Source organism: Leuresthes tenuis, unplaced genomic scaffold, assembly GCF_036924035.1.
Source record: "Leuresthes tenuis unplaced genomic scaffold, fLeuTen1.0.hap1 SCAF_4, whole genome shotgun sequence".
Lineage (NCBI taxonomy): Eukaryota > Metazoa > Chordata > Actinopteri > Atheriniformes > Atherinopsidae > Leuresthes > Leuresthes tenuis.
This window is the reverse complement of record NW_027325358.1, coordinates 37,050,407-37,066,586: the sequence shown is the minus strand read 5'-3', so window position 1 is coordinate 37,066,586 and position 16,180 is coordinate 37,050,407. Positions and strand designations below refer to the sequence as shown.

General features: G+C 47.1%; 1 protein-coding gene across 1 annotated transcript in view; it reads left to right on the top strand.

Moving 5' to 3' along the window:
- Nucleotides 1–16,180, top strand: part of LOC140305163 (teneurin-3-like) — a 159,817-nt gene that overhangs the window by 84,021 nt on the left and 59,616 nt on the right. The gene's annotated exons all lie outside the window — the stretch shown is intronic.

Below are 16,180 nucleotides of genomic sequence, written 5' to 3'. Positions count from 1 at the left end.
AGCTGCAGGCAGAAACTACACCAAAACAGCTGCAAGCAGAAACTACACCAAAACAGCTGCAGGCAGAAACTACACCAAAACAGATGCAGGCAGAAACTACACCAAAACACATGCAGGCAGAAACTACACCAAAACAGCTGCAAACAGGGCCTAGCTGTACACAGCTGCAGGCAGGAACTACAACCAAACAGCTGCAGTGAGGGCCTAGCTGTACACAGCTGCAGGCAGGAACTACACCAAAACAGCTGCAGGCAGAAACTACACCAAAACAGCTGCAAACAGGGCCTAGCTGTACACAGCTGCAGGCAGGAACTACACCAAAACAGCTGCAGGCAGGAACTACACAAAAACAGATGCAGGCAGAAACTACACCAAAACACATGCAGGCAAGACCCACACCAAAACAGCTGCAGGCAGGAACTACACCAAAACAGCTGCAGGCAGGAACTACACGAAAACAGATGCAGGCAGGAACTACACCAAAACAGATGCAGGAAAGACCCACACCAAAACAGCTGCAGGCAGAAACTACACCAAAACAGCTGCAGGCAGGAACTACACCAAAACAGCTGCAGGCAGAAACTACACCAAAACAGCTGCAGGCAGAAACTACACCAAAAACAGCTGCAGGCAGAAACTACACCAAAACAGCTGCAGTCAGAAACTACACCAAAACAGCTGCAGGCAGGAACTACACCAGAACAGATGCAGGCAAGACCCACACTAACAAAACTGCCGACAGAAACTACACCAAAACAGCTGCAGGCAAGACCCACACCAAAACAGCTGCAGGCAGGAACTACACCCAAACAGCTGCAGACAGGGCCTAGCTGTACACAGCTGAGGGCAGGAACTACACCAAAACAGCTGCAGGCAGGAACTACACAAAAACAGATGCAGGCAGGAACTACACCAAAACAGCTGCAGACAGAAACTACACCAAAACAGCTGCAGGCAGAAACTACACCAAAACAGATGCAGGCAAGACCCACACCAAAACAGCTGCAGGCAGAAACTACACCAAAACAGCTGCAGGCAGAAACTACACCAAAACAGATGCAGGCAGAAACTACACCAAAACACATGCAGGCAAGACCCACACCAAAACAGCTGCAGGCAGGAACTACACCAAAACAGCTGCAGACAGAAACTACACCAAAACAGCTGCAGGCAGAAACTACACCAAAACAGATGCAGGCAGAAACTACACCAAAACACATGCAGGCAGAAACTACACCAAAACAGCTGCAAACAGGGCCTAGCTGTACACAGCTGCAGGCAGGAACTACAACCAAACAGCTGCAGTGAGGGCCTAGCTGTACACAGCTGCAGGCAGGAACTACACCAAAACAGCTGCAGGCAGAAACTACACCAAAACAGCTGCAAACAGGGCCTAGCTGTACACAGCTGCAGGCAGGAACTACAACCAAACAGCTGCAGTGAGGGCCTAGCTGTACACAGCTGCAGGCAGGAACTACACCAAAACAGCTGCAGGCAGAAACTACACCAAAACAGCTGCAAACAGGGCCTAGCTGTACACAGCTGCAGGCAGGAACTACACCAAAACAGCTGCAGGCAGGAACTACACAAAAACAGATGCAGGCAAGACCCACACCAAAACAGCTGCAGGCAGGAACTACACCCAAACAGCTGCAGACAGGGCCTAGCTGTACACAGCTGCAGGCAGGAACTACACCAAAAACAGCTGCAGGCAGAAACTACACCAAAACAGCTGCAGTCAGAAACTACACCAAAACAGCTGCAGGCAGGAACTACACCAGAACAGATGCAGGCAAGACCCACACTAACAAAACTGCCGACAGAAACTACACCAAAACAGCTGCAGGCAAGACCCACACCAAAACAGCTGCAGGCAGGAACTACACCCAAACAGCTGCAGACAGGGCCTAGCTGTACACAGCTGAGGGCAGGAACTACACCAAAACAGCTGCAGGCAGGAACTACACAAAAACAGATGCAGGCAGGAACTACACCAAAACAGCTGCAGACAGAAACTACACCAAAACAGCTGCAGGCAGAAACTACACCAAAACAGATGCAGGCAAGACCCACATCAAAACAGCTGCAGGCAGAAACTACACCAAAACAGCTGCAGGCAGAAACTACACCAAAACAGATGCAGGCAGAAACTACACCAAAACACATGCAGGCAAGACCCACACCAAAACAGCTGCAGGCAGGAACTACAACCAAACAGCTGCAGTGAGGGCCTAGCTGTACACAGCTGCAGGCAGGAACTACACCAAAACAGCTGCAGGCAGGAACTACACCAACAAAACGGCAGGCAGAAACTACACCAAAACAGCTGCAGGCAGAAACTACACCAAAACACATGCAGGCAAGACCCACACCAAAACAGCTGCTGGCAGGAACTACACCCAAAAAGCTGCAGACAGGGCCTAGCTGTACACAGCTGCAGGCAGGAACTACACCAAAACAGATGCAGGCAGAAACTACACCAAAACACATGCAGGCAAGACCCACACCAAAACAGCTGCAGGCAGGAACTACAACCAAACAGCTGCAGTGAGGGCCTAGCTGTACACAGCTGCAGGCAGGAACTACACCAAAACAGCTGCTGGCAGGAACTACACCCAAAAAGCTGCAGACAGGGCCTAGCTGTACACAGCTGCAGGCAGGAACTACACAAAAACAGATGCAGGCAGGAACTACACCAAAACAGCTGCAGACAGAAACTACACCAAAACAGCTGCAGGCAGAAACTACACCAAAACAGATGCAGGCAAGACCCACACCAAAACAGCTGCAGGCAGAAACTACACCAAAACAGCTGCAGGCAGAAACTACACCAAAACAGATGCAGGCAGAAACTACACCAAAACACATGCAGGCAAGACCCACACCAAAACAGCTGCAGGCAGGAACTACACCAAAACAGCTGCAGACAGAAACTACACCAAAACAGCTGCAGGCAGAAACTACACCAAAACAGATGCAGGCAAGACCCACACCAAAACAGCTGCAGGCAGAAACTACACCAAAACAGATGCAGGCAGAAACTACACCAAAACAGATGCAGGCAGAAACTACACCAAAACACATGCAGGCAAGACCCACACCAAAACAGCTGCAGGCAGGAACTACAACCAAACAGCTGCAGTGAGGGCCTAGCTGTACACAGCTGCAGGCAGGAACTACACCAAAACAGCTGCTGGCAGGAACTACACCCAAAAAGCTGCAGACAGGGCCTAGCTGTACACAGCTGCAGGCAGGAACTACACAAAAACAGATGCAGGCAGGAACTACACCAAAACAGCTGCAGACAGAAACTACACCAAAACAGCTGCAGGCAGAAACTACACCAAAACAGATGCAGGCAAGACCCACACCAAAACAGCTGCAGGCAGAAACTACACCAAAACAGATGCAGGCAGAAACTACACCAAAACAGATGCAGGCAGAAACTACACCAAAACACATGCAGGCAAGACCCACACCAAAACAGCTGCAGGCAGGAACTACAACCAAACAGCTGCAGTGAGGGCCTAGCTGTACACAGCTGCAGGCAGGAACTACAACCAAACAGCTGCAGTGAGGGCCTAGCTGTACACAGCTGCAGGCAGGAACTACACCAAAACAGCTGCTGGCAGGAACTACACCAAAACAGCTGCAGACAGAAACTACACCAAAACAGCTGCAGGCAGAAACTACACCAAAACAGATGCAGGCAAGACCCACACCAAAACAGCTGCAGGCAGAAACTACACCAAAACAGATGCAGGCAGAAACTACACCAAAACAGATGCAGGCAGAAACTACACCAAAACACATGCAGGCAAGACCCACACCAAAACAGCTGCAGGCAGGAACTACAACCAAACAGCTGCAGTGAGGGCCTAGCTGTACACAGCTGCAGGCAGGAACTACACCAAAACAGCTGCAGACAGAAACTACACCAAAACAGCTGCAGGCAGAAACTACACCAAAACAGATGCAGGCAAGACCCACACCAAAACAGCTGCAGGCAGAAACTACACCAAAACAGATGCAGGCAGAAACTACACCAAAACAGATGCAGGCAGAAACTACACCAAAACACATGCAGGCAAGACCCACACCAAAACAGCTGCAGGCAGGAACTACAACCAAACAGCTGCAGTGAGGGCCTAGCTGTACACAGCTGCAGGCAGGAACTACACCAAAACAGCTGCTGGCAGGAACTACACCCAAAAAGCTGCAGACAGGGCCTAGCTGTACACAGCTGCAGGCAGGAACTACACAAAAACAGATGCAGGCAGGAACTACACCAAAACAGCTGCAGACAGAAACTACACCAAAACAGCTGCAGGCAGAAACTACACCAAAACAGATGCAGGCAAGACCCACACCAAAACAGCTGCAGGCAGAAACTACACCAAAACAGATGCAGGCAGAAACTACACCAAAACAGATGCAGGCAGAAACTACACCAAAACACATGCAGGCAAGACCCACACCAAAACAGCTGCAGGCAGGAACTACAACCAAACAGCTGCAGTGAGGGCCTAGCTGTACACAGCTGCAGGCAGGAACTACACCAAAACAGCTGCTGGCAGGAACTACACCCAAAAAGCTGCAGACAGGGCCTAGCTGTACACAGCTGCAGGCAGGAACTACACAAAAACAGATGCAGGCAGGAACTACACCAAAACAGCTGCAGACAGAAACTACACCAAAACAGCTGCAGGCAGAAACTACACCAAAACAGATGCAGGCAAGACCCACACCAAAACAGCTGCAGGCAGAAACTACACCAAAACAGCTGCAGGCAGAAACTACACCAAAACAGATGCAGGCAGAAACTACACCAAAACACATGCAGGCAAGACCCACACCAAAACAGCTGCAGGCAGGAACTACACCAAAACAGCTGCAGACAGAAACTACACCAAAACAGCTGCAGGCAGAAACTACACCAAAACAGATGCAGGCAAGACCCACACCAAAACAGCTGCAGGCAGAAACTACACCAAAACAGATGCAGGCAGAAACTACACCAAAACAGATGCAGGCAGAAACTACACCAAAACACATGCAGGCAAGACCCACACCAAAACAGCTGCAGGCAGGAACTACAACCAAACAGCTGCAGTGAGGGCCTAGCTGTACACAGCTGCAGGCAGGAACTACACCAAAACAGCTGCAGGCAGGAACTACACCAACAAAACGGCAGGCAGAAACTACACCAAAACAGCTGCAGGCAGAAACTACACCAAAACACATGCAGGCAAGACCCACACCAAAACAGCTGCTGGCAGGAACTACACCCAAAAAGCTGCAGACAGGGCCTAGCTGTACACAGCTGCAGGCAGGAACTACACCAAAACAGATGCAGGCAGAAACTACACCAAAACACATGCAGGCAAGACCCACACCAAAACAGCTGCAGGCAGGAACTACAACCAAACAGCTGCAGTGAGGGCCTAGCTGTACACAGCTGCAGGCAGGAACTACACCAAAACAGCTGCAGGCAGGAACTACACCAACAAAACGGCAGGCAGAAACTACACCAAAACAGCTGCAGGCAGAAACTACACCAAAACACATGCAGGCAAGACCCACACCAAAACAGCTGCTGGCAGGAACTACACCCAAAAAGCTGCAGACAGGGCCTAGCTGTACACAGCTGCAGGCAGGAACTACACCAAAACAGCTGCAGGCAGAAACTACACCAAAACAGCTGCAAGCAGAAACTACACCAAAACAGCTGCAGGCAGAAACTACACCAAAACAGATGCAGGCAGAAACTACACCAAAACACATGCAGGCAGAAACTACACCAAAACAGCTGCAAACAGGGCCTAGCTGTACACAGCTGCAGGCAGGAACTACAACCAAACAGCTGCAGTGAGGGCCTAGCTGTACACAGCTGCAGGCAGGAACTACACCAAAACAGCTGCAGGCAGAAACTACACCAAAACAGCTGCAAACAGGGCCTAGCTGTACACAGCTGCAGGCAGGAACTACACCAAAACAGCTGCAGGCAGGAACTACACAAAAACAGATGCAGGCAAGACCCACACCAAAACAGCTGCAGGCAGGAACTACACCCAAACAGCTGCAGACAGGGCCTAGCTGTACACAGCTGCAGGCAGGAACTACACCAAAAACAGCTGCAGGCAGAAACTACACCAAAACAGCTGCAGTCAGAAACTACACCAAAACAGCTGCAGGCAGGAACTACACCAGAACAGATGCAGGCAAGACCCACACTAACAAAACTGCCGACAGAAACTACACCAAAACAGCTGCAGGCAAGACCCACACCAAAACAGCTGCAGGCAGGAACTACACCCAAACAGCTGCAGACAGGGCCTAGCTGTACACAGCTGAGGGCAGGAACTACACCAAAACAGCTGCAGGCAGGAACTACACAAAAACAGATGCAGGCAGGAACTACACCAAAACAGCTGCAGACAGAAACTACACCAAAACAGCTGCAGGCAGAAACTACACCAAAACAGATGCAGGCAAGACCCACATCAAAACAGCTGCAGGCAGAAACTACACCAAAACAGCTGCAGGCAGAAACTACACCAAAACAGATGCAGGCAGAAACTACACCAAAACACATGCAGGCAAGACCCACACCAAAACAGCTGCAGGCAGGAACTACAACCAAACAGCTGCAGTGAGGGCCTAGCTGTACACAGCTGCAGGCAGGAACTACACCAAAACAGCTGCAGGCAGGAACTACACCAACAAAACGGCAGGCAGAAACTACACCAAAACAGCTGCAGGCAGAAACTACACCAAAACACATGCAGGCAAGACCCACACCAAAACAGCTGCTGGCAGGAACTACACCCAAAAAGCTGCAGACAGGGCCTAGCTGTACACAGCTGCAGGCAGGAACTACACCAAAACAGATGCAGGCAGAAACTACACCAAAACAGCTGCAAGCAGAAACTACACCAAAACAGCTGCAGGCAGAAACTACACCAAAACAGATGCAGGCAGAAACTACACCAAAACTACACCAAAACAGCTGCAGGCAGAAACTACACCAAAACAGATGCAGGCAAGACCCACACCAAAACAGCTGCAGGCAGAAACTACACCAAAACACATGCAGGCAAGACCCACACCAAAACAGCTGCTGGCAGGAACTACACCCAAAAAGCTGCAGACAGGGCCTAGCTGTACACAGCTGCAGGCAGGAACTACACCAAAACAGCTGCAGGCAGGAACTACACGAAAACAGATGCAGGCAAGACCCACACCAAAACAGCTGCAGGCAGAAACTACACCAAAACAGCTGCAGGCAGAAACTACACCAAAACAGCTGCAGGCAGAAACTACACCAAAACAGATGCAGGCAGAAACTACACCAAAACAGCTGCAAACAGGGCCTAGCTGTACACAGCTGCAGGCAGGAACTACAACCAAACAGCTGCAGTGAGGGCCTAGCTGTACACAGCTGCAGGCAGGAACTACACCAAAACAGCTGCAGGCAGAAACTACACCAAAACAGCTGCAAACAGGGCCTAGCTGTACACAGCTGCAGGCAGGAACTACACCAAAACAGCTGCAGGCAGGAACTACACAAAAACAGATGCAGGCAAGACCCACACCAAAACAGCTGCAGGCAGGAACTACACCCAAACAGCTGCAGACAGGGCCTAGCTGTACACAGCTGCAGGCAGGAACTACACCAAAACAGCTGCAGGCAGGAACTACACAAAAACAGATGCAGGCAAGACCCACACCAAAACAGCTGCAGGCAGAAACTACACCAAAACAGCTGCAAGCAGGAACTACAACCAAACAGCTGCAGTGAGGGCCTAGCTGTACACAGCTGCAGGCAGGAACTACACCAACAAAACGGCAGGCAGAAACTACACCAAAACAGCTGCAGGCAGAAACTACACCAAAACACATGCAGGCAAGACCCACACCAAAACAGCTGCTGGCAGGAACTACACCAGAACAGATGCAGGCAAGACCCACACCAAAACAGCTGCAGGCAGGAACTACACCCAAACAGCTGCAGACAGGGCCTAGCTGTACACAGCTGCAGGCAGGAACTACACCAAAACAGCTGCAGGCAGGAACTACACCAAAACAGATGCAGGCAAGACCCACACCAAAACAGCTGCAGGCAGAAACTACACCAAAACAGCTGCAGGCAGAAACTACACCAAAACAGCTGCAGGCAGAAACTACACCAAAACAGATGCAGGCAGAAACTAAACCAAAACACATGCAGGCAGAAACTACACCAAAACAGATGCAGGCAAGACCCACACCAAAACAGCTGCAGGCAGGAACTACAACCAAACAGCTGCAGTGAGGGCCTAGCTGTACACAGCTGCAGGCAGGAACTACACAAAAACAGATGCAGGCAGGAACTACACCAAAAACAGCTGCAGGCAGAAACTACACCAAAACAGCTGCAAACAGGGCCTAGCTGTACACAGCTGCAGGCAGGAACTACACCAAAACAGATGCAGGCAAGACCCACACCAAAACAGCTGCAGGCAGGAACTACACCCAAACAGCTGCAGACAGGGCCTAGCTGTACACAGCTGCAGGCAGGAACTACACCAAAACAGCTGCAGGCAGGAACTACACAAAAACAGATGCAGGCAAGACCCACACCAAAACAGCTGCAGGCAGAAACTACACCAAAACAGCTGCAGGCAGAAACTACACCAAAACAGATGCAGGCAGAAACTACACCAAAACACATGCAGGCAAGACCCACACCAAAACAGCTGCAGGCAGGAACTACAACCAAACAGCTGCAGTGAGGGCCTAGCTGTACACAGCTGCAGGCAGGAACTACACCAAAACAGCTGCAGGCAGGAACTACACCAACAAAACGGCAGGCAGAAACTACACCCAAACAGCTGCAGACAGGGCCTAGCTGTACACAGCTGCAGGCAGGAACTACACCAAAACAGCTGCAGGCAGGAACTACACGAAAACAGCTGCAGGCAAGACCCACACCAAAACAGCTGCAGGCAGAAACTACACCAAAACAGCTGCAGGCAGAAACTACACCAAAACAGATGCAGGCAGAAACTACACCAAAACACATGCAGGCAGAAACTACACCAAAACAGATGCAGGCAAGACCCACACCAAAACAGCTGCAGGCAGGAACTACAACCAAACAGCTGCAGTGAGGGCCTAGCTGTACACAGCTGCAGGCAGGAACTACACCAAAAACAGCTGCAGGCAGAAACTACACCAAAACAGCTGCAAACAGGGCCTAGCTGTACACAGCTGCAGGCAGGAACTACACCAAAACAGATGCAGGCAAGACCCACACCAAAACAGCTTCAGGCAGAAACTACACCAACACAGCTGCAAGCAGAAACTACACCAAAACAGCTGCAGGCAGGAACTACACCAAAACAGCTGCAGGCAAGACCCACACCAACAACACTGCAGGCAAGACCCACACCAAAACAGCTGCAGGCAGAAACTACACCAACACAGCTGCAGGCAGAAACTACACCAAAACAGCTGCAGGCAGGAACTACACCAAAACAGATGCAGGCAAGACCCACACCAACAAAACTGCAGGCAGGAACTACACCCAAACAGCTGCAGACAGGGCCTAGCTGTACACAGCTGCAGGCAGGAACCATACCAAGACAGCTGCAGGCAGGAACTACACCCAAACAGCTGCAGACAGGGCCTAGCTGTACACAGCTGCAGGCAGGAACTACACCAAGACAGCTGCATGCAAGGCTCACACCAAAACAGCTGCAGGCAGAAACTACACCAAAACAGCTGCAGGCAGAAACTACACCCAAACAGCTGCAAACAGGGCCTAGCTGTACACAGCTGCAGGCAGGAACTACACCAAAACAGCTGCAGGCAGGAACTACACCAAAACAGCTGCAGGCAGGAACTACACCAGAACAGATGCAGGCAGGAACTACACCAGAACAGACGCAGGCAAAACCCACACCAACAACACTGCCGACAGAAACTACACCAAAACAGCTGCAGGCAAGACCCACACCCAAACAGCTGCAGGCAGAAACTACACCAAAACAGCTGCAGGCAGGAACTACACCAAAACAGCTGCAGGCAGGAACCACACCAAAACAGATGCAGGCAAGACCCACACCAAAACAGCTGCAGGCAGAAACTACACCAAAACAGCTGCAGACAGGACCTAGCTGTACACAGCTGCAGGCAGGAACCACACCAAAACAGATGCAGGCAAGACCCACACCAAAACAGCTGCAGGCAGAAACTACACCAAAACAGCTGCAGACAGGGCCTAGCTGTACACAGCTGCAGGCAGGAACCACACCAAAACAGATGCAGGCAAGACCCACACCAAAACAGCTGCAGGCAGGAACTACACCAAAACAGCTGCAGGCAGGAACTACACCAAAACAGCTGCAGGCAGGAACTACACCAAAACAGATGCAAGCAAGACCCACACCAAAACAGCTGCAGGCAAGAACTACACCAAAACAGATGCAGGCAAGACCCACACCAAAACAGCTGCAGGCAGGTCCTACACCCAAACAGCTGCAGATAGGGCCTAGCTGTACACAGCTGCAGGCAGGAACTACACCAAGACAGCTGCAGGCAGGAACTATACCAAGACAGCTGCAGGCAAGACCCACACCAAAACAGCTGCAGGCAGGTCCTACACCCAAACAGCTGCAGATAGGGCCTAGCTGTACACAGCTGCAGGCAGGAACTACACCAAGACAGCTGCAGGCAGGAACTATACCAAGACAGCTGCAGGCAAGGCTCACACCAAAACAGCTGCAGGCAGAAACTACACCCAAACAGCTGCAGACAGAAACTACACCAAAACAGCTGCAGGCAGGAACTACACCCAAACAGCTGCAGACAGAGCCTAGCCCTACACAGCAGTCAGCTCAAGTCCTCAAGGTGTTTGATCTGAACAAATAAGTTTTTCAACATAAACAGATGGACAAAAAGAAGGACTTGTCCAAACAGAAAGCAAAATAAAGAAAAGAAGACAGAAAAAACAGAGGTCACATAACCACAGAGGGTGGATGCGTTCTGACCTACAGTCTTAGTTGTATGCTCTGTTTTCAAAAAGAGCAAGTACCTTTGTTTGAAACAGCCAATCAGAACCTGCAGAAAGAAGAACCATGTGTGCCCACCTTGCTGCAGACATTGGATCTGCAGTTTCCAAAAATTGCTGTTGGCCTTCTGCAAACCCATGTGTGTCGTGGAAATGATGGGGGAAGTAGGCAGAGGGTGCCATCCTACTCTGTACAAATCCAGTGAACACCAACTGCCAGATGAGGAGCTGTCTATTGGACATGACACACAGACCTTTATCAAGAGTCAGCTTACCTTACCTCTTGGAGCTTTCTTTAGAGATGTAAGGAAATATTTCATAGCCGTCGATTACATGCTCTCTAAATTCCCCTATGGGGACGAATTGCTGCGTCATGCTTCAGTAGCTGATATAAGCAGACGGCAACAAGCCAAATTGTCCTCCCTGACATACTTTTTAGACAGGTTCCCTTGCTTGCTGGGAAATGGTGTCACAGTGGATGAAGTGGAGGAGGAGTTTCGGCTGTTTCAGTCCACTGCCTTGGATGATGATGTTATTGTCAAACAGGCTGATGGAAGCAGGAGGGAAGAAACTTTTTGCAAACCTCTCCACAGTTATGCTCGGGGTCTGTATGATTTTCCACTGTAACGCAGACTTTGAAAGAGTCTTTAGCTTGGTTACCAAAAACAAAACGCAATATCGTGCTTGTCTAAGCACAGAGACGCTTAGTTCTCTTGTCACTAGGAAAGTCATGATGGCCTCCAAGGGCAGCATTTGTTACACAGAGGCTTTCAGTGACACACTGCTTAAAAAGCCAAATCTGTAACCTATAGCAGTGGGAAAAATGCCACTGCCTAAACATTTGGCTATTCATGTTAAATTTGAATGTTCTTTTGTTGTTTGTACATGGGAAACTGATTTTATAACAGCTGTTTTTGCACATGCATTTGAAGGTTTTTATTTATTTCCAATAATCTCCTCAGTTTACTTTTATTTCTGATAAAATTCTCAGGTGCAAGAAGTTTCCATTGACTTTACCTCTATTTTTGCACATTTGAGTAATGTCTTTATTTAATTATTTAAAAGGAATATCTTAAGTTTACTTTCATTTCAGACAAAATTAAACTGTGGAAGGAGTTTCCATGTATTCTACCTCTTCTACCTCTCTACAATAATTCGTTCTCAATGCAGGTCTGGGGTGGGGGTGAGGGGTAGGGTGAGGGTTTGTTCATATGCCCTATAAAATAAAATAAATTGTACTTATGTTTGCACTGGGTGTCTGATGTCTGTGATGAATAAGAGTCATTAGAAAAAATTTAATGTTGTGTTGTGTGTTAATAATTTCATTGGTGGGTGGACAGTTCGGATTGCTCCTGGGTTCGGGGTTGGGGAGGTGGCGGAGGGTAGTATTCATAAAAAATTGACGGGTCTGAATGCTGGACAATATTGCGCCTCTGAAAAAGAAGGCACTCAATCAAAGGAAGCTGGCTCCTTGGTTCAGTTCACAGCTGCATGCTTTAAAGCAGTTGTCAAGAAGGCTGGAGAGAAAATTACATTGAAATCATTTCAATCTCTGACAGATTTGACATGTACAGAGCATAGATGAAGACTATGAATCTGAGCACTGATCTTCACAACTAGCAGTTATCACAGTACACATCCACACTGATAACAAATAACTGAAACAAAAATAAACTAAATTCTAAGTTTGGCTCTGGCTCCAACCCAGCACTGGAATGACTTTGGTGGAAAAACCCTCATAGTCATAGAGTCAAAGTTCAGTTGAGACATGTATTCCTTTAACTCTTAGTAGTGATAGCTTAATAATTGCATTAATTAAATTGTTTGTATGAGAGAGAAGAAGGGTAGGTAGGACCTTGGTATCATTCCCACGATTGATGCTAATGTTTAAGTACAGCAACTTTAGAACTATCTGTAGAATCTGAACTCTCTAAGCTAATGAGAGTTTATTTAAACCATCATATTGTATCATATACAGTCACAACCAGACTGTTTAAGGAGGGTTTTTTTTATTCTTGACAGACATTTTTAGAGTATTTGATTATTCTGTCTTATTTAGCAAGCTATGTACCGCAGGCTTTTAAGACAGATGTTATTAGGCCTAGTCTTATACAGCTACTCTTGATTCAGGGCTGCTAGCCAATTAAAGATCTTTATTAAACCACTCACCCATCTCTAAAATTCTAGAAAATATTGCTTCAACTGAATGATAGAATAGAATAGAATAGAAAAATACTTTATTCATCCTAATTATTCAAATTAGTCCTGTACACTGCTTCTATGATGGCAGACCACTCCAATTTATTATTCAGCACCACCCTCAGGTATTTGCAGGTCTGAACAGTCTCTATCCCCCCTCCATCAATGCAGACTGACTGGCATGGAGTTTTAGATCTCCTGAAGTCCACCACCAGCTCTTTGGTTTTGGTAGTGTTTAGGAGCAAAAAGTTATTTTTGGTCCAGTCAGAGAAGAACTCCACAAGGTCCCTGTACTCCTTCTTCTGTCCACCGCGCACACATGCCCCAACAGCCGTACCATCAGAACACTTCTGTATGTGGCAGGACTCTTGAGTTGTACCTGAAGTGTGTACAGGGTGAAGTCTCCTTATACAGCCGTTGGTTCCGAACAAGCGCCTCTAGCTCATCACACTTGTTAGGTAGCGAGTTAGCGTTTCCCATAATCACAAGGGCAGAACAGGCTTGCACCTCCACCTCCTGTTGTCCCTCTTTGCCTTTAGTTTTGCTCCAGCTCTGCATCCACGGTACAGCTTTCTTAGCTCTGTCAGAATTGGATGTTTAATTCTACGTCCTATCCTCCAACAGTACCAACAGTTCTTCTCTTGTGTACGCTGCTCTACTGGTAGCAGTGCACAATATCAAAACAATAAAACAAAATCTAAATAGAAAGCAGAGCACTAAAAATGTTTAGATTAAAACTAAAAATGACATATTATTACATATAATTATATAAACAACGAACAAAATTGAGAGCTACACAGACTTGCTGCTGATAAGACATACCAACCGAGTTTTTCACAGACTTTGTTTGAAGTGAGTCAGTCAGGAGTCAGAGCACACCATAACAAAGAAACAGCACTGATGAAATGATCTCTTCATGGCCACAGACAGTGGAATCTTGTCTACGCTTATCTTGTTGGATCTCAGGGCTGTTTTCAATGCCACAGATAACGACATTCTACTACAGAGGCGTGTGATTAAAGGATTAGTGTTAGGCTCATTGAAGTCATATGTAAGTCATATTTATCTGAGTCACATTGTTCCTCGGGGTTCTTTGCTTAGATCAATGCTTCTCACACTGTACATCTTCCATTAGGTCATTTCATTAGACAGCATGGTATAAATTTCCATTAAGTAAGTAGATAAGTAAACGTTTATCTATATAGCACCTTTCACAGACAATTGTCACAAAGTGTTTCATGGAAAAAGTAAATCCAGTAAAATACATAATGACATAAAATACATCAATTTTAAATACAAAACAATCATAAAAGCCCAAATCTAACTAAAAGCTTCTTAGAATAAAAATATTTTCAGCTGCTTTTTGAAAGTACCCATAAAAGTCCAAACTACTTAAAAATAAAGGCAGTGCATTCCACAGTCTGGGTGTTACTGCTTGGAAAGATGGGTCTGCTCGAGTCCTGAAGCGAGTGTGAGGGACCGTTAAAAGACTGATTAGATTACCTCAGACTGCGAGACGAAGTGTAAGGCTGAGTCACGTCAGCAATGTGAGGGGGAGTCTGTCCATGCAGAGCTCTGAAGGTTAAGGGCAAAAATTTTAAATGAATTCTAAAAGTGGTGGCAACGTGGGGTTCAGTGTCTTGCCCAAGGACGCTTCGACATGTATTCTGGGGAAGCCAGAGTCGAACCACTGACCTTCCAATTGGTGGGCGACTTCCTCCTGAGCTACAGCCGGCCCGTACCTTAAAAAAAGTGGTTATATCAGTTCGTCTGTTTGAGGTAATCAGACGTCATGCAGCAGAGTTCTGGACTACCTGAATACAGGCTAACTCCTTCTTATTGAGACAAGTGAACAGAGCATTACAGTAGAAGAGAGCCATTCATTATTATCTCTAGTTCACTTGCTAACACCATTGATATGAGTTTTGAGATCTTCCTTAAATTACTATGCAGATGATACTCAGCTATATTTATCAATGAAGCAAGATGAAATCAATCAATTGGTCAGATTATAAGCAGATCCTAAAGACATAAAGCCCTGAATGATTGTGACCTACTCTCTCTAGTTAGCTACTTTCTGTGAATCTTTATGTTAAAATTGGATTCTGACTTTAGCAGCACATTTTGTAGGGATAGCACTGTCACCTCACAGCAATAAGTTTTCTGGTTTGAAACCTTTCTGTGAAAAGTTATCATTTTCTTCCTGTGTATACATAGGTTACATAGGGTACTCTGGGTTCCTCCCACAGTCATCAATCGTACATGTTTGGTAAAGTAGAGGGTCTGAATTAAATCTTAGAGTGATTGTGAGCTTGCATGGTTTTTCTGTCTCATTTATCTCTGTGTTGGCCCTATGGTGGACTGGTAACCTATTCAGGATGTACCCTGCCTCTCACCTAATGGCAGCAACCCCACTGCAAAGTAGGATGTGGTAGTCCAAAGGAGATCGCTTTTAGCTTAAATGAAAAGATGACAGTCAGAGCAAAGGTTTGATCTGTGAGAATGAAGCATAAGGAAGTGAAGACACAACGATATATTGTCAAAAAATAAAACTTGAAATACCTAATACAACTACACAGGCAATTTGTTAACAAATAAATTTTGCTTTTGATAAGACATTTTATTTCATTTAAGTTCATCTTATGTCAAAGTCTTTTCTCAAACATGTTTTTTTTGTGCTTTCTGATGCCATATTTTTTTCTTTCTTTGTCACAGTGACATAACCTGGGTTGTGCTTGATTTGCATCTCAGGAACAAATTGATACTTAACTACAAAAGTCAGGTGCACTGTTTCCGCCTGAGTCTGATGATCTTTGGTTGAATAGTTTTAAACTACACTTTCGCCTCTATCAAACTGCACTGGATATTTGTATTTTTTTAAATTTTCTTTCTTACAAACTTTTGATTTGAGAGATATTTCTTTTTTCT